Below are 19,834 nucleotides of genomic sequence, written 5' to 3' on the forward strand. Positions count from 1 at the left end.
GTTGATTCAAAATTTTGCCACTAGGCGGCGCTAGTGAGCATGAAACTTTTGTTTGCAGATATCTCAGGAGCCTGACCACTTAGAAAGATGGTGTCTTCGGCAAAGTAGTTTGGTAGCTCAAGGGCTATCATTATTTGAGCCAAGGAATACGATATTTTGCCATCAGGCGGCGCTAGTGAGCATGAAATTTTGTTTTGCGGATACTGCAGGATCTTTACTTTTTTCACAGGCACCTTTGGCAAAGTTGTTCAGAAGCTCAGGGACTATCATTATTTTAATAAATCTCTAACTTTAAGGATCAAACAAAGAAAGAATTTGAGCTACTGAACAACTCTGCCGAAGACACCATCTTTCTAAGTGATCAGGCTCCTGAGATATTTGCGAAACAAATGTTTTATGCTCACTAGCGCCGCCTACTGGCAACATTTTGAATCAACTCGCTCAAACAATGATAGTCCTTGAGTTACCGAACAACTTTGCCGAAGACGCCATCTTTCTAAGTGGTCAGGATCATGAGATCTGGGAAACAAAAGCTTAATGCTCACTAGCGCCGCCTAGTGGCAAAATCCCGAATTTCTTGGCTATGATAATGATAGCCCATAAGCTACGGATCAATTTTGCCGAAGACGTCATCTATCTAAGTGGTCACACTCGGGGATTTTTTTTTATTACCGTACGGGTTTGGGCCGAAGGGTCTCAGATTTTCTTGAAACTTTTTCCACAGGCAGGGCTCATGGATATAGGAATAAAAAAAAATTGAGAAAAATTCAGGGTCGCTTATTTTTCCGGAAAACTCAGGTGGAAATTTTTTGTTTTCCCTTGACACTACTTACTTTAAAAAATCATAACTCAAGAACGAAGCATTGTAGAAACAAAGTTTTTCTATGAAAATTTAAGCAAATTTTCTCAAAAATCCAAAAAAAATATGAACTGGAAAAAGTTTTCCACAAAATTTTCCACCGTTGGGAAAATTCGTAAAGAAAAGCCGGAAAAACTATGCCCGAACTCGTGGAAAATTTTCAAAAAAATATTTTCGAGAAGGTAATTTTATAAGCTTTAATCACTGAAATTTTTGGAATGCACTTTTTTTTCGTTTTTGAGTTATGGCCAATTTTGTGAAAAATGTCCAGATGTGCCATATAAGACTTTTCTTTGAAAAATCATAACTCAAGAACGAAACATCGTAGAAACAAAGTTTTTGTATGAAAATTTAAGCAAATTTTCTCAGAAATCCAAAAAAAAAATATAAACTGGAAAAAGTTTTCCACAAAATTTTCCACCGTTGGGAAAATTCGTAAAGAAAAGCCGGAAAAACTATGCTCGAACTCGTGGAAAATTTTCAAAAAAATATTTTCGAGAAGGTAATTTTATAAGCTTTAATCACTGAAATTTTTGGAATGCACTTTTTTTCGTTTTTGAGTTATGGCCAATTTTGTGAAAAATGTCCAGATGTGCCATATAAGACTTTTCTTTGAAAAATCATAACTCAAGAACGAAACATTGTAGAAAGAAAGTTTTTGTATGAAAATTTAAGCAAATTTTCTCAGAAATCCAAAAAAATATGAACTGGATAAAGTTTTCCACAAAATTTTCCACCGTTGGGGAAATTCATAAAGAAAAGCTGGGAAAGCTATGCCCGAGCTCGTGGAAATTTTTTAATAAAATATTTTTAAGAAAGAAACTTTATAACCTTCAATTCTGGTAACTTTAAGGATGTACTTTTCTTTAAATCCTGATCTATGGTCAATTTTGTAAAAAATGCAAAGATTTGCCATACATGCCTTTTCGTTAAAAAATCATGACTCAAGACTCATCATGACTTGTCGAACCGGATTCAAATTATCTCAAAAATATGAAATTTTTGAAATGGAATCAGTTTCCCAGGACATTTTTCACTGTTTAAGAAAAAAAAATGAAAACCCGATTAGCTATTCCAGCTTTCAAACAAAGTATATTTGAAAAGAGCGATCAATAAGATCCAATCCTACAATATTCTTCAATACTTGGAATGGAAAAGAAACAGTTTTTTCAGCTTTGCTTAACGGTGTAATGTTTCATGAAAAATATAATCCAATCCAATTCATTAAAACCAATCCCATATCGTTTCTCTCAGATCCTTTAAAAAAATTTGCAATTGCTTTGATAAAAAAAACCTTGTTTTTCTGATGCTTCGATTGAAATATGGGTTTTCAAAGAAAAGGCTAATATCGTCATTTTTCACAAAACTGACCATAACTCAGGAACAAACAGAAAGTACATCCTAAAAGTTACTAGAATTGAAGTTTATAAAGTTTCTTTCTCAAATATATTTTAATAAAAATTTTCCGCGAGTTCGGGCATAGATTTTCTAGCCTTTCTTTATGAATTTCCCTAACGGTGGAAAATTTTGTAGAAAACTTTTTCCAGTTCATATTTTTTTTTGGATTTCTGAGAAAATTTGCTTAAATTTTCATACAAAAACTTTCTTTCTACAATGTTTCGTTCTTGAGTTATGATTTTTCAAAGAAAAGTCTTATATGGCACATCTGGACATTTTTCACAAAATTGGCCATAACTCAAAAACGAAAAAAAAGTGCATTCCAAAAATTTCAGTGATTAAAGCTTATAAAATGACCTTCTCGAAAATATTTTTTTGAAAATTTTCCACGAGTTCGGGCCTAGTTTTTCCGGCTTTTCTTTACGAATTTTCCCAACGGTGGAAAATTTTGTGGAAAACTTTTTCCAGTTCATATTTTTTTTGGATTTTTGAGAAAATTTGCTTAAATTTTCATATAAAAACTTTGTTTCTACGATGCTTCGTTCTTGAGTTATGATTTTTCAAAGTAAGTAGTGTCAAGGGAAAACAAAAAATTTCCACCTGAGTTTTCCGGAAAAATAGGCGACCCTGAATTTTCTCAATTTTTTTTTATTCATATATCCATGAGCCCTGCCTGTGGAAAAAGTTTCATGAAAATCTGAGACCCTTCGGCCCAATTTGTACGATAATAAAAAAAAATCTCCACTCCTGAGATATTCGCAAAACCAAGGGTGTTGTACAAAGTACAACGCGCGACTACTCGCGTTACAAAAATTCGCGCGACGACCGAAAGGTTAAAATGGCAATCGGAGAGTTGAAAAAGATGAGCTCCCGGCTGAACTTTCCAAGCAAGGTAGAGCGCAGCTGTATGAAATGCTCTGTTAAGGTTATTGAAGGAAAAAGAACTGCCTGCTAGCTGCCTGGAGGACCTCATCTGCCCTCTGTATAAGAAGAAACACGTCAATTACCGAGGAATCACGCTGCTTGATTGAGGTTGCTGGAGGAGTCCTTCGTCAGCGAATACCAAGTTGGTTTTCATAAGGGTCACTCAACAACGGATCAAATATGTTTACCTTACGTCAAATCCTTGATAAATTCCGGGAATTCAACTTCCACACTCACCATCTGTTTATTGATTTCAAGAGACGGCGTACGATCCAGTGAAGAGAAATGAGTCGTGGTAGAGAAAGATAGAACATGGTTTTCAGACGAAACTGATTTGACTGATTCGTGGAACGTTCGATGCGTTAGATGAAAAATTGCCCTCAAAGGAGCGTCCTAATAGATTTTTTGAAATATACTCTGGTACAACCATAATATTTTGTTGGTCTTTGTTGGTCTTGATACTGGGTGAACTCAATCATAAATAGTGCAATGATAAAAAATCCAATTCCAATGGTAGAGAGGCCATTTGAAAGGTGCAATTAGTATAACGATAAACATTTAGTCACTTACCTGAATGATCTGAATTTTAGCCCCTCCGTCTGGGTTGCAGCAAATCAATTTAATGGTTCTAGAACAGGGAGAAATAATATACTCTCAATTAGGTAACCTGCTAGTCATTCAAGACCTGTATATAATTGGAAAACTAATATATAATCTATGATCAGGTGGTTAACTTCATCCACTAATGAAAAAAAAAAAACAATTAAAACTGAGACAAGTTTGATGGGATGTTTAGTCGAGATCATCAATGTTAGCTGAGAACAACACACTTTTGCAATTTTCCAGCTGAATTGTATAGTTGAATCTTATGATTGAGAGCGACACAAGTGCACACAAACCAAATGACAACAGAAGGTCATTCTAAATATGTGTTGCAGAAAGTGAGTAATATTATTTTTATGGTTATGCAACAACTACCTAATCAACTCCGGTCTAGTTACCTTCATAGAGACTGTTTTAATAGACTGCATCTGAAATTCAAATTTCTTTCCAACCCAGAAACTTGTTTCTTCGGGTTACCAAAATTTATAGTCCGAAAAAAAAAAATAAAAAATGCAAAATCTGCACAGTCAGCATTACTGAGCTTTGCCATTTATTTTTGGACCTGTTTCGCCCAAAAAAAAAACTGCAGATGCCCCTTCTCAACGAAGTCGGACATCCAATCAACAAAACTAAACCACCGCCAACGACGACTACGACAGCCACAATAACAACGGGGGCAGCGAATCAGTCGAAATTGTCAGCCTCTTCGTCTCATTTGGAGTGAGGCGAACATTTCCATTTCAAACGGTTTTGCAACCGATTTTTATAGTTGGTCTAACGTTACCGTATAGTCTGAACGTCCGAAACTAGGCAACTAAACTGGGCAGAGTTAGACAACGACGACGACGACGGTGATGATCGGTAGACTTATGTAAGCGGGATCTCGGCCTAAGGCTGCGGTGCATCTGTAGCAACGGCGATCATTGATTGAGTCGGGCGTCTAACAGCTACCTAGTTGGTGAGAATTTGTAATCGAGCTGGGGAACGACAATTTATTACGGCTTTTACGAGGTTTTTCTTCTGTTTTGTCTCACGGGGGTCACTGCAGTAGGCGATAGAAGTTGAGTTGGGCTTTTACTGTGAGCATCTGACCTGGTTGAGTCATGTTTCGGACCCTTTCTCCTCAGCTGAGATCCAAGGACAAGTGAGAACTGGGTGATATGAGAATCTCTTTTCGTTTTTTTTATCCGACATTTGGGATGGATTACATGATTTAAATAAATTAATTTACCACGGGAACGACTCTAGTACACGACACTGAAGACGACCTTACAGTTGAGGTCGAAATACGCGTATCTGTCAAAGGATACAAACTCTAGCGAAATTAAATGGTATAGTACTAAATTAGGTTTTTCGTTTATTTATAGGTATGCCACTAAACAGCTCGAAGATTTATGATGTGGTATCTTTATCAACTACTCCAACTACAAATGGAAAACTGGAAGGAGCCATTCAATCGAAGGTAAGAGATGATTGCATGGAAACTTCCGTTGCCGGCCACGCCCATTTTCTCCGTAACGAGGAAAGGAAAAGAAATAGTGATGATAAGGGAACTGTGGGCAAAATGAACAGGTTTATGTTTTACGGTAATTATGTTATAAATCTATGCAAAATATAGCACCATCATTGATTCTCAGACTAAGGAACTATTCTGACAACTCTAGGTTGATCTAGAACTGTCAAAAGCTGGAAGAGTAAAACCCCCTGAGGGGTCATGAACCAGTCTCTGGTGGGCTGCAAGGAAATATCATTTTGCAATTGTCTTCTAATATTTTGCACGTGTATTTTGGTAATCGGTTTAAATTGGTGGTGGTTTTTGTTTCAATCATTACTTGCACCAGCCAGTACTAATTAAAACTTTTGAAGTTGCCGTTTGCAATTTACTTGGGATTACAAAAGTTTCAACATCAACACTTTTGTAACTGGAACCATAATGGATGTCATGAAGTACAAACAAAATATTTTGTGATTTTTCTCCAGACAATTTGACCATATTTTGTGCATTTCGACGACTTGAAAATTTCGGAGATTTATCCAATGAACTTTATCGAAATAGTTTTACAGGTAATCTTCAATGTATCTGTTGAAAATTTATAGTGTGTAAAACTCTCATTATAATTATGAAAAACGATAAAAGAAGATTGGTTTACAGTTGATAAAACTAAACATTGCAACTCTTTTGTATTTTAAATCTCACATTCCTTTTCAATTTTCAAATAGTATAGACTTGCCCATAATTACCAAAACCATCATAAATACTGAGTAATTTAATTCAAATAATACCAATTCAATTAAATACTACCAAAACCTTTAAAATATTGAATACATAAAAATAAGCTTCTGGAAATACTGCCTATGTTCGCAAAGTTGACGTAAGCACCATTCTTAATTTCAGCATTCCAACTACGATTTCAAGCTGATGATTAACTTTATGTTGCCGATAGTAGAAAGGTCGTTCTAGCCCTCATTTTATGTTTATGTTTAAAAGTATTCGTTATCTGACGTTCGATTAGCCTGAGAATTGAAGGGATACTAACGTTGAGCATGCGAACATTAGTAGAAGTTATTGCATGTCTAGTAAAAATAACGAAAGATCTCGATAATTTTAGTGTGAAAAACAAAACTTGTTACTGGTGAGGAGTGGGTCACGCACACGAAAAGTTTGGGGACCTATGGCTTAGGGTGTTAATTGTACCCCCAATTCCATTACGCCATCTACTTAACGACTGGACTTTGATTCAAGGATTGCACTAAAATTATTAGAAAAAATCCTTGAGTATTGACCAGGCTCAAACGAATATATTCTATCATATTTTGAGTCAAGCGATATCTCAGGAAAATTAGGAATAAAGTTCGTACTGCAGCAAACTCAAGCAATCATAGTCAAGTGCTCGACACTATAGAAGTCTGTAAGTCGTCCAAGAATTGTAGCAATGGATCCTGAGATTTTAATGTGAATCGTAGGATTTTTGTAGGTTTAGGCAAGAATTCAAGGTTAACAGTTGGGATCTTCAGGTATCAGAAGGCCGGCTCCAAAGGCACGTTCCCCACCAGTTGGGAGATTTGTGCCATCACCATATTTGAGCCTAATTCATCATCTATCCAATGGTAGAGGAAGGGGAAGGGAAAGATGGGAGGAAATAGGAATGGGGTCCCTTGAAGTTGGAGGATTGCATGAGTGAATTGAGAGCATGTAGCTCCATACCACAATGGTTTGCAAAACGCATGAGCGTAAAGAGAGCCTATAGCTCATTACCACAGCGAGTTAAGACTAACAGAATGTCCTGAAGATTCAGTTTTCTGAATTCAGTTGCACTAAATAAGTGTTTACCAAGTAATTGGAAGCGCATTTGCGCTAAAACTGGACAGTTACATTTCTGGTGATATGAGGTTCCATAATCGGAAACACAACTATCAAACACAAATGAGTCTGCACGCTGAATATTTGCCGTGTGATAGTTGAGTCGGCAGTGGTCTGTCAACGCATTGACCAAAAGACTGCAATTTTGCTTTGACAGTTTTGTTAAAAACTTCGCCGCCCTTGGAGATGGCTCAGTAATGTACAATTTTGTTTGACGACATGACTCCAAACAATTCCAATGTTGCTTGTGCTGAGTTGCCGCTCAAGAATTTATCTGAAGCTTCACCCAGCACTTCGAAATTGGAATAGCTGGCTCAGGGCCGATGAAGTCATGCGGTGCTCTATCGCGAGCTAGCTCATCAGCCAATTCATTTCCAGCGATGGAAGAATGGCCAGGTACCCATACAAGGTTTACAGAGTTGACTGAATTCAGTTCCTCCGGCCGGAGCAAGAGCTTTTATAGCAGCCTGACTATCTGAACAGAAGTATATGACTTTACCTATAACGCGCTGTTGAAGTGCTGATTGCACTCCACAGATAAGAGCAAATATTGCCGCCTGAAAAACGGTGCAGTTTCTACCAAATGAGTAAAACTGATTTAGCCTTAGCTCACGAGAATATACTCCTGCACCAGCTCTACCTTCAAGAAGTGAGCCATCAGTGTAACATACTATATTGTTTGACATACATACTTCATTCCAAATAGCCAGACGTCCACTCTTCACGTGAAGGAAATTGTGTGGTAAATGTCCTGTAAGAAAAGTGACGAGCAATTGTGAGATCACTTGGAGCAAGGACTATTTTGTCCCAATTCACCAAAAGTGGAAACAACGAAGTGTGTGTAGATCTACGATTTACTGGATTTTTCTCCAGTAGATCCAGTACCCATAAACGGTAAGACCAAGAATGTGCTTCTTGTTTAAGATATATGTGTAGTGGCGCAACGTCGAAAATGGCCTCAAGCGCTGCTGTGGGAGTTGTAGAGAACGCACCAGACATCGCCATCAAGCACATCCTTTGGAGATGGCCCAATTTTGATTGGATTGTTCTCACTTCGCCCTTTTGCCACCACACAAGACATCCATATGCCAATATTGGTCAAACAACTGTTGTGTAAATCCATTTGATATATTTGGGTTTGAGGCCCCAAGTTTTACCAAAGGTTCGCCGGCATTGAACGAAGGCCATGCAAGCTTTTTTGACTCTGAAATCAATGTGAGGAGTCCATGGAAGTTTGGAATCTAGAATGACTCCGACATACTTGATCAGTCACATTAATCTCAGTGCCAAAAAGACGTAAAGGTCGAATTCCATCGCGGTTTCTTCTTTCCGTAAAAAGAACAATAGATGTTTTATTCGGGTTAACCGAAAGGCCATATTGGCGACACCAACTCTCGACTACCTGAAGAGCACTTTGCATCAGGTCGAATAGGGTGCTTATGCACATACCAACTATTAGAGCTAGATAGTTGTCGGCAAATCCATAAGTTCGAAAACCACAATTATTGAGTTGCTTCAATAGCGTATCTGCTACGAGATTCCTCAAAAATGATGACAAGACTCCCCCTGGGGGGCATCCGCAAACACTCAATTTTCGAATCGCTGCTTGACGCAATGTCGAGAAGAGATGTCGGTTTTTGAGCATTTGATGAATCCAATTGGTAATCATTGTAGGTAGCCCATGGTTTCGTGCGGCTTCCAATATGGCATCGAAAGACACGTAATCAAAGGCACCCTCAATATCCAAGAAAACACCCAAGTAGGATTGCTTCTGAGCGAAAGCTTTCTCGATATCGTAAATAACTTTGTGTAAAAGAGTCACCGTGGACTTTCCAGATTGATGCTTACCAATTTGATTCACATGAAGAGGCATGTTTGCCAAATAAACATCACGGATGTGATGATCGATAATGCGTTCCAGACATTTCAGAAGAAAAAAGGCCAGACTGATTGGTCTAAAACTCTTCGCTTCTTCATACGACGCACGTCCTCATTTCGGGATAAACTTTACAGTAATATCACGCCAGGATCTGGGAATGTACCCGGTAGCAAAACTGCTTACAAGTAGCTTTTTCAAAACATGTTTGATAAACTCAAATCCCTTTTGGAGCAGAACAGGGTAAATCCCATCCGCTCCTGGAGATTTGAAAGGAGAAAAACTATTAAGTGCCCATTGAATCGATTCAGTAGTTACGATACTGCGAGCCGAGACCAGAGACTCGTAACTACATGAAAAGACATTTGGTTCATCCGTAGATGCTATGTCCACACATCCGGGGAAGTGTGTATTGAAAAAACATTCTAAAACTTCTTCATCGGAAGAAGTAAAGTCACCATTAGGTAAGCGAATTTCGTTCACTTGGAAATCCTTAGATTTTGCAAGGATTTTGTTCAGCCGACTGACTTCACTCAAACTGGAAAGATTTGTACAAAGGTTTTTCCAGCCGGATCGTTCAGCAGAACGAAGAGCCTTCTTGTAAGCCTTGCGAGCCGACTTGAACGACTCTGATCCAGCTGAACAGCGTCTGTTCCAACTCCTTCTACATTGTTTCCTGAGTCTAGTCAGATCGGAATTCCACCATGGGGTCCCTCTTGTAGCCTTTTTAGACCTCAGAGGACATGCTTCTTCAAAAGCTTCCATAATGTAGGATGTTGTAGTATCAACGGCATCATCCAGATCACCTGGATTTTCAATGGACAAAGCGCTTGCTGAAAGATTGTCAGTTTCCTTTTGACCTGCTGATGCTCAATTGCTTTGAGATAATCGGAAACAAAAATGATTTTCATTCGAACCAGCTTGTCCGCTTCGATAAGTTGTAATTTTTGCACGAAGCACACTAAAGACGTGACAATATCATCGATTCCGTGCATCGGATCGTTCATTACCCGTATGGCAGCATATTTTTTAATTAATATGAACCTCATTGATAATCAATTTTCTCAAACTGACACTCTTCTGGTTCTGATAATCAAAAACACCAACTACATACGGGCATTTTCATCTATTTTTATGCCATTAAGAAAAAACGAATTTTGGGAATCAAACTTCCAGGATATTCACGCTTTTTTTGTACCATGGTATTTTATCCAACGGAGATCTCGAAAAATTGCGCTTATCGCATACAACAAGCAGCTAGTTCTAACAGTGACCAATCGATCGACAGCTGGACGGTTAAGCTTTCGGTTGTTTCCCTGAAGTCGCTGATGCTGTGTAAGACAAGCGAGGTTTTCTCACTATAGTTGTGCAACATAAAATAACCTTATGACTGAAGAGATTATGGTCAATCACAAGAGTCATGTACTTTGATATAGATAATGTTACTTCATATTAAATTGTTTTATTTTTATTTTCATCAAAGATTCAGGGGGAGGGGGGTGTTGGCTGGATGATTCTGGAGGAAACCAGGCCCCCCTCCCCTGTGTTCCTACGCCAATGGGGATGGCACAAATCCTCTAGAAGAGACGCTATAATTATCAACTGGTTTTTGTTTAAAATCTAGAAATTGAAAAAAAAATCCAGTAATTTTGAATGTTTGAAACCCGATAGGCCTAAGGCACCGTCCACAAATTACGTAACGCTCTAGGGGGTGGGGGAGGGGTATACGTTCAAGCGTTACGGCTTATACAAAAGTTTCATATTTTTCATACAATAAGCGTTACGGACGGACGTTATCACCAGCCAGAACTTAATGAACAGTTGCAGGAATTTTGTACCAACTATACAAATTGAAATATTGTTGGTAAGTTGCTTTACAATACTCATCAATTTTATCTGGGTTTGTTGGCTCTTGACAGTTGATTGCTATAAGAATATTATGCAACCTCTCAATAAAGTTTTCATCAATATCCAACACACTACTCAACAACTTGGGATTATTAATTGCCTTTCTACAAACATTTTCAGTTGTGCTGATCGTGGTTGGTCCACTCCAATACCAAAACTATCGTAAAGCCCTGTTTAAACAAGTTGTTTTCTCGCATCATATATTTCTTTAAATAATTTTGTAACTTTCCATTTTTTTCAAAGTCAATTCTAAATGAAATGTGTAGTAAGAATTCGAAAAATCTTAACCATGCATTTAAATGAGAAATTCCGTAGTTCAAGGCTACTTATTTCGGAGAAAAAGCTTCCTTATATTTTTCTTCGCTTGACATACAATTTGGTATTGCTTCGTAATTGGGACATTTCATTAATGATGTTGCGGTAATATATTTTAATACATTTCCATCCATCAATCAAACTTTACACATTCTTTGGGCTGTATGTTGTAGTGCTTGTAATTTTACTTTAATTTTAGATCACGTTTGTTCAATCGAACCTTGAGGAGGTGCACATATTCTTTTCGCTATTTTTGATGGACTATCAAAATGCATTAATTCGTGTTGGCTTTTACTCAATCCAAGTTCAATCATGAATCCAAATGATTTTTCTGGTGTCTTAAGGACCTGTGCGTCTGTCAATTGATTATACACATTTGAAAAATGATTTTTATTTTTTCAAAAGGTGATCAATTACTTTCACCACATTTATATCACGCCTTTTATAAGCCGTTCTCTTGTTAGAATTAAAGCTTTCTCTACAGAATCTACATTAGTATTGAAAGTTTCACTATCTATTAAGCGGTGTTTACTTCGTTCACTTAACGCCATAAAGAATTTTGCTGGGTGCCTATGTTTGGATGATGAACATGACGCAACACTAAACTCTTCAAAAATAAAATCACTTTACAATCAGCTTTGACTTATTTTCTCAAACCGGGTTTAAATACGATAAGCTTCTTTCCACTTACAAATTTACAAATTTACACTCCAATTTATATAACTGATCTTTTAAATTATCGTAAACATCTTCTGCCATTACATAATTGACATAAATATGTATGAAAGCATTTTTAACCTTCTCCATATGATTCAATTAAATATCTTAAGGAGAAATAACAGCGCGATTATCCATATCCATATTATAGTTTTTCAACAATACCATCATTTTTAAAAACACTGACAGTTAAAGACTCTACTCGTATGTAAAATTCAATTGCCAGTATACTAACTATACTGAGGTATTAACTAATGTCAAACTGAAATCGAAAAAGCATATTTTTGTTTGTGTTCAACAAAGAGCGATTGATGTTTCCTATAGGTATTCAATGGAGAAATATTATTCAGAAACTCATGGTGGCGGTGGTGGTTATAATCTATGTATCTATCTTCTATATAAATAAAAATGGAATGGTACTTGTTTTTAATTATGAATCGTGGTTTACGGCTAACCAGCCGAGTGGAAGTTTAACAACTACCAAAAAGCTAAATATTACATATACTTTGCAATTGGATTAAATGGACAAATTGATGTGAAGTTATGCGGCTGGTTAGCCGTAAGCCAAGATTCATAATTAAAAACAAGAATTTATCGAGCAACGGACTTATTTCCCGTAACCGGTCGTTTGAGAACGTCGCGACCCATTGGAAGCCCACACAATAGAAACTTCAGCCAGCGCAGTTGTTTGCTATTTTATTACCTAAAAAATAATGCGCTCTCGGGCTAGGCATTGGATATAAATAGAAAGCGTTCTATTTGGATGGGCATGTAATCTTTCGGAACAGGTGCACTTCACGAAAAAGGACCACGACCAGGTTAACTTCTGCGTTCATGAGTCCTCTCATGGCGTAGGGGTAACGCGCCCTAACTAGAGATCAGGGAGGCGTGAGTTCGATTCTTACTGAGAAGACGTGTAACTTTTTCACAAAACTTCACATCACTACCTTTGGTTTAAAATTAACAGATTGAAAATGGCTTCAAATTATATTTCCTAAAATCATGTTTTTTTGGCCACACTATCTTGAAGATAGCTACCATATAGGAAAAATAAAAAAAATGTTGGTCAACTAAGAATAAAGAGATTTTGACCATCTGTAAACTTTGTTAATGTGGAAGGAAACTCATTTTAAGCATGCACGGTAAAAAATTCGAATGATAAAAAAATGAAAAATGAAATAACTTTCAAAGTGGCAACTTGTTGCAAGATTTTTCCGCGGGACATGTTTGTAAAAGTTTCAAGCTGGATTTCTATCTAAACAGAAGTGTGGGGAAATGCGAGGAAAATTATTTCTTGACTATCAAAGTTTAATTTCGGCATTATTTTCTAAAATTTTCAATTTACTTAATTTTTAATATTTTTTCTTTTAGTGGTATGACATTATTTTATTAGTCCAGCAGAAAGCTCATGTAAAAACCTTTATGGGAACGTATTTGGATTAAGAGCATTTATTAAAAATGTAATTGTTTAATGTATTTGAAGAAAAAGGTATTTTTCGCCAACAACTGTATATTTTGCTTATATTTCTGACTTTGATAGTGTATATCTCAGAATCTAAAGCAAGTAGGATCTTCAAATTTTGGATTTTTCTCAATAAATATGTAAGTTATAACACAAAAATAACCAAAATTTGTTTAGGACATTTTTTTTCGATTTATGACCGCCTGATCACCCATAGTGCAGTGCCCGGTTTCTAAATTTACTAATCTAATAATAACGATAATCATTTGTATTCATCTTTCATTACACTATTCAATCTTGTTTGGAAGAGCTTTCCTTAAACATATGTGAAAGTGTATAAATATTCACTGACACTGCCTAGTTCGTGATTGAACATTTGAATAACCGCAACTAGATGTGAAGAATCATTAGATGTCATAACATATCACCACCATGATTCGTCATTTGCATTGTAAACAAACAATGAGCTAACAAGCACAAGTCAGCAATCGTCGTAACCCGTTATATTATGGAATATTTCACTAGTGCTACCATGACCCCACAGTTATGGATCAAATAGTGTGGAGTCCAACCTATAAAATTCAATAAAACGACATGGAAAACGTGAAATTGTAATTTAAATGCATGAATTGAATCGTTTCAAATTGGAACTTCGGTTAGTAAACTGTTTTGAGTGTAATATTTACATAGGATTGCATAGAAATTAAAAATTGTATCGGTTTCTGAAAACCATATTATGGATCAATTTTCATATTATGGATCAAATTGTGACATATTACGGATCAGTGCGCAAAATCAAAAGATTTTCAACTCAATGCATCTGTATTGCTTGATTTGGCGAAAGTTAACAATGTGTCACATATCACTGCAAAAATTAGCAGTGTTAGAGCTGTAAACAAGGGTAAAATGCCCTTATTTTGTGAAACTGCGTTGTAGTAACTGAGAAACGAACTGTTTTTGCTCCACATCAAGTTTTCCACCCATTTTCATCTGCTAAAAATATGAAATTTACAAACCTTGATGTTTTATTAGTTTTATCCTTAGTGCGATTGTATGAAAATGTCGAATCCAATGCTTAAAATGGCAGAAATCTACATTCTTTGGAAGTGATCCATAACCGTGGTAAACAAATATTTCCTGATCCATATTATGGATCACTAGTTAGAAGTGCTAATATTCGGTATTTAGAATCATCAATCAAGAAAAATGTTTTCCAAAGGTGAATTCATACTTAATTGAAGCGTAGGAGCATGGTTTATGCTATAACATTTGAATTTCACCACCTGTGGGAGGTTATGAATGCTGACGGCACTTCTTACAGAAAACGACCATATAATGATAGCTGTGTGGTACCAACTAAACATTTGTCAAATACACCGTTATTTAGCGGTTGAATGTAGTGCTTAACATAACAAATGGTAGAAGACAAATAGTATAACATGGGGAAAATATGTTTTACCTCACTGTTTATGTTTTGAGCGAGTTATCCGATGTTAAACGCCAAAGTGATCCATCACTGTGGGTGATCCGTAACTGTGTGGGCATGGTACCTTGATGACAAATTCCTATCTCCACGGTGACACTCCATTTATCAATGCGAGCTCGTGGAGCAAAACGCTCACCGCATTGACTGTTTTCCGATTCAATAGACCTGCTTGCCAGAACCTTCGACACCCTGTTCCCCCCTCATATCTGGTCGAATGCGAGATATGGGTACACCTTCGAATCGCATCTGAAATTCGATTCAGCAGCAATCGAACCGCAATTGAAGATGCAATAATATGCATTGGAATGCAGTTCTCCGTTGACGTCGACGCAGTAAGATCTCCGGGAGCCTTCTAGAACTTGATCCCACGCTATCCCGCTCGTTCCCCGATTCGTGCTCAGATTTAGATATCTTCGTACGTAACTTGCCTTTCAACTTTAACATAAACGGCTGTAATTATGAGCCAAGTCAACCACCTAATTGCTGCCAACGCCAAGGTGCTCATTTATGTCATTGTTTCGCTGAAATCGAAATAATAGCCCCGTGTTAAGAGCTGACACAAACACACAGGTCCCCCAATCAGCTGCTCTCTCACAGAGCCAAAAGAAAAATATAATCTTGGCATATGGGGGAGGTTCGCAGTTCGGTATCTATAGGAAACCATTCATTCGTCCGAGTGCGCTCCGGTTACCGGCACAGGGGTCCATTAGAGTCACGAAACACATGACCTTGCCTTTATGCGCGTGCAATCGCCCAGTCGGTTGCACTTTTGGCGCGCGCACACACAAACAAACACACATACCTAGTAGTGCGAGCGATTAGAAGCACCCCATGCTTGTGGACGATGTGTCGCAGCGTTGACAACGCTCACCTTCCAGAACCCCGTCGCACAATGGGACCGTTTCAGGAGCAAGGCGGCTAAAACCTCTAAGTGGCCTTAGATAGTGTTTAACGCGTCGGTGTCTTCAGAGAATATGTTCACAAGGTTCTTCTTCATCTTTGCATCAAGTTATTTACGTCTTTTCATGAAACAGTACCATTGTGTGAAGGTGGTGTGGTGGATATCTTGGAATAGGGTACGGTTGGCTGCTTTCGTTATGATTGCTATCGGTTTTCGGTTATGTGACTCGCCAACGCTACCATCGAAGACCGCCCCGTCGATCCGTCATCTTTTCAACCGGATCACATCACGGAAAATTTACCGCCGTCGACGGGGCGCTCCTTTGACGTGTGTGTGGTGGGTGGCAGGTGACATTGGTCGTTGGAACAATTTGTTAGATTTATCGAGGGCTTCCACGAGACTGTGTGGTGGGAGCTCATTAGATTTGGTAATGGTTTCATAAAAGGCAGGTGAACTGTGAACTATGACGGCTGGGCACGATCTTGTTACAGGAAGCATGCGAGGAAATTGAAAAGTTTATCTGATTACGATTAGCCGGGTTACACATATATTAGGAAGTTTTAAAAATAGATCGTAAAAGTGAGCTATTATAGTAATCCACTAGTGCGCACTTCTTATACTGAACTGTTATTTAACACAGCGATGGTATACCTAGAAATCACCCGCAAATTAGCGTGTAGGAAAAATTCATGAACTGTGAGCGGAAAAAAATAGTCTGTCAAATTACACTGTGGAAGACATTTTTGTCTCAAGCATCAAAATACCGCTATTTACTCTAATAGGTTACTGAATCCATTGCCGTTTTCAAAAATATCCTGTCAATTGAATGGTAATTTATTAGCTTGATTTGCCACAGAATTCAAACTTCATGTGTATACCAATACTTATCAGCAATGTTCTAAATACTTTCGATATTTAAGTTATGTTTTGATGATATAGTGATTTAATATAAATTTTATCGTGTAATTTCAACCAAATTATATCTAAAATGAAAGTTTAGGTCCTATTTTGCATGCTTGCTGGATTAGATCATCAAAAAGTTTGACAAATCATACTTTAAATTTTATGTACACATCAATTAAACCAGTGTTTCATACAACTTTGGCGTTCTGTAGCTAAAAATTGTGACGTGCCAGGGACGTTTCTGAGAACGGCATCAGATTCAGCGAACCCAAATCTACTAGTGACACATTACTTAATCTTCGAGACACATAAATATGTCATTTTTGTTATGCTGTGTTATTGATAAGTGCTTATCAGATAAAACGGATTTGCTAAAAAATAAAAGTCGCTGATTTAGGGGTTCGTAAGTGAAAACAATTCATGAAAGGAAGATTCTACTCTAATAGTCAGTTTGAAGTGAAAAAACTATAAATCTGTTCTGATAGAGACATTCCGTTTTGATACATATTTCATAATATTTTGTAAGCGATGGAGGATTTGGGCTGGAGGATTTGGGCTGGAGGGTATTGTCAAAATAAGAAGGAATCCAAAGCCATTCTGGTAATGGAGTAGTGGTGTATCCATTAGGGACTCTAAACTACAATTTTGTAGGTATATAACCGAGAATAAGAGTGAATTGAAAATTTGGCAAACAAATAATTTACCGCATTTATTGAGATAATGTACACTCCCGTGCAAAAGTTTAGGCTCACCCCTTTAAAAACATACAAAAGTGTTCTGTCCATATCTCTGTGATTACACGTCCAATTGAAACTCTCTATGGCGCATTCGCATTGTCGTAGGAACAGGGGGGGGGGGGGGGCAGGGGGGCCTAGCCCCCTCCAGAATCATCCAGCCCCCCCCCCCAGAATTTATGATGAGAAAAAAAAATTAACATGAAGCAAAAACTTCTGAATCAATGTACATGACACTTGTAGTAGACAAAAATTTCTTCATTAGTTACGTTATTTTATGTTGTACAACACTATAGTGAGAAAACCTCGCTTGTCTTATATCGTTGAATTGCGCGATAACCGAAAGCTTAATCGTCCGGCTGTCGATCGGTTGGTAACTGTTAGAACTAGCTTCTTGTTCTATGCGATAAACGCAATTTTTCGACATCTCCGTTGCAAAAATGACCGTGATACAAAAAAGCGGATGTTTGATTCCAAAAATACGTTATTTTTTTCTGGATATTCCAAACAATGCTGTTTCAGCATAAAGCAGCATATTCACTGCATTCTACTTTGTTATGTTTTTGGAGGATACCCTGATCGAGGTGTGTGGTGATGATTTCCCTAATGAGAATTCACAAAAGAAATCCATACATTAAGTTCAACTCATACAATGTCCGAAAAAAATATTTGAAAATATAGACAGAACTACTAAAGGAATGTGTCAGACAGTACATAGCGGGAATTTTCGTCGGAAAATAAGACTTAACTTTCAAGGCATTTCGGCATGGCCAAAACTTCTTTAGATGAATGGCAGGAACTTAACCTGGTGCGAAAAAATGTAACAAAATCGATGATAGTGTTTTATTACAGCTATCTTTAATGTAGATTTGATTTTTAAAATGTTTTCGCATGAATAAATGTATTGCTTAAATTTGCTATATTGCTTAATTGCTATAGTTTTCTAAAACAGCTTAATATTTCATTTATTATTTGATTAATTTTCAACAGATTTGCAGCAAAATTTTTCAAAAATCGTTTCAATATTCTTTGTAGAATTTTAGAATTCCTTGAGAAATATTTAAGGGTGCCTTCAGAACTTTTGCAAATCTTTTCGAAACTAAGCAAATGATATTGTGGGACTTGTTCATACTTTCAAAGTGATTCCTCTTGGTGGACATCCTTTCCCTCTATACTTTTTATTAGTTATGTTCCCGGATTTACCTGAATAATTTTATCTAATATTAAGATCAAGTTTCCCTCGCAATTCCTCCATAAAATCATTAATTTTGTCAAGTCTAATACAGAGATATTTCGCATAGAGTTTTATTAGAAATTATTCTGTGAATTTCTTTAAAAAGTTTTCCCAAAAATTTTATTACAAATTTTTTTCGCGAAGTTCATCAAAAGTCCTTACGAAATATTTCCAAAATATTTCACAAGAATGTTCAAGAATTGGAAAGAAAACGGTTTTTTAAATGTCTCTTGCCTTCGAATCTCCAGAGGAAATTTGTTGGAAACCCTCAAGAAAACTTCTGCTTCCAAAATTAGCATAGCGGTAAAGGAATCTGTTGGGAAACATGAAACAAAATCACTGGGAAGGGGAAATTTTTTTTATGATATTCATAAAGATATTTGTATTGATCATCCTAAAAACACTTTAAAATTTTTACCAATTACCTATTGGCAGAATCTATATTTTTGGTTTGAATTTGTGTGCGATACGAGGGCGGTGAGAATGGAAATGTAGCGAGGAACAGGATGAACATAGATGATGACGATCAAGCTGTGGACCCACCGACCATAGGAGAGGTTAAAAAGGCTATCAGCGAGCTGAAGAACTGTAAGGCTGCTGGGAAGGACGAGATCCCGGTCGAGCTTCTCAAGCACGGAAGCGAGCAGCTTTACCAGTCGATCCACCGAGTACTTCTGAAGGTATGGGAGGACGAAGAATTGCCCACCGGCTGGTTGGATGGCCTCATCCGCCCTATCTACAAGAAAGGGCACAGACTGGAGTGTGCCAATTACAGAGGAATTACCCTGTTGAATTCGGCGTACAAAATTCTGTCGCGCATCCTGTTTAACAGACTGAGACCGCTCGAGGAGTCCTTCGTCGGCGAATACCAAGCTGGTTTTCGTGAGGGCCGTTCGACAACGGACCAAGATGTTTAGCTTGCGAATGATCCTAGACAAATTCCGGGAGTATAACTTGCAGACTCACCATCTGTTTATTGATTTCAAGGCGGCGTACGACTCAGTGAAAAGAAATGAGCTTTGGCAGATAATGTCTGAAAATGGTTTTCCGGCGAAACTAATTAGGCTGATACGTGCTACGCTGGATGGTTCGAAATCAAGTGTTCGGATCGCAGACGAGGTGTCAACCTCGTTCGTGACGTTAGACGGATTGA

At 37.5% G+C, this 19,834-nt stretch overlaps 2 protein-coding genes across 3 annotated transcripts in view; one reads left to right on the forward strand and one right to left on the reverse strand.

The window, feature by feature from the left end:
- Positions 1 to 19,834, forward strand: part of LOC5576206 (D-beta-hydroxybutyrate dehydrogenase, mitochondrial) — a 375,927-nt gene that overhangs the window by 181,508 nt on the left and 174,585 nt on the right. The gene's annotated exons all lie outside the window — the stretch shown is intronic.
- LOC5563869 (elongation of very long chain fatty acids protein 7) overlaps positions 1 to 19,834 on the reverse strand; it is a 184,879-nt gene that overhangs the window by 103,729 nt on the left and 61,316 nt on the right. The window contains exon 2 of one of the 2 annotated variants that reach the window (XM_021853090.1): positions 3,752 to 3,809. The exons of the other annotated variant lie outside the window; for it this stretch is intronic. The gene's annotated coding sequence lies outside the window, so the exon portion shown is untranslated. The remainder of the gene's footprint in view (positions 1 to 3,751; positions 3,810 to 19,834) is intronic. 2 annotated transcript variants of the gene reach the window in all.

The sequence above is a fragment of the Aedes aegypti genome, chromosome 3 (genome assembly GCF_002204515.2).
Source record: "Aedes aegypti strain LVP_AGWG chromosome 3, AaegL5.0 Primary Assembly, whole genome shotgun sequence".
Classification (NCBI taxonomy): domain Eukaryota; kingdom Metazoa; phylum Arthropoda; class Insecta; order Diptera; family Culicidae; genus Aedes; species Aedes aegypti.